We start from the raw sequence: 361 nt of genomic DNA, 5'->3' as shown, positions 1-361 counted from the left end.
CCAATTTTCCCCAAAATTTCCCAATTTCCCCCCAAATTTCCCAATTTCCCCCCAAATTTCCCCAATTTTCCACCCCAGACATTCTCAATTTTTTTTCCCAAAATTTCTGCCCAAATTCCCAAATTTTACCCCCCAGAATTCCCAATTTCCTCCATTAATCTCCCATTAATTGCTAACTAATAATTAATTAACACTGCCATTGATCTCCCATTGATCACTAATAAATCATTAATTGCTGCTGTCATTAATCACTAATAAATCATTAATTATTGTCATTAATCTCCCATTAATCGCTAATTAATAATAAATTAACACTGTCATTAATCCCCATTAGTCGCTAATAAATCATTAATTACCGCTG

Source organism: Pyrgilauda ruficollis, unplaced genomic scaffold, assembly GCF_017590135.1.
Source record: "Pyrgilauda ruficollis isolate IOZ18807 unplaced genomic scaffold, ASM1759013v1 scaffold3085, whole genome shotgun sequence".
Taxonomy (NCBI): domain Eukaryota; kingdom Metazoa; phylum Chordata; class Aves; order Passeriformes; family Passeridae; genus Pyrgilauda; species Pyrgilauda ruficollis.
This window is presented reverse-complemented; position numbering follows the sequence as displayed.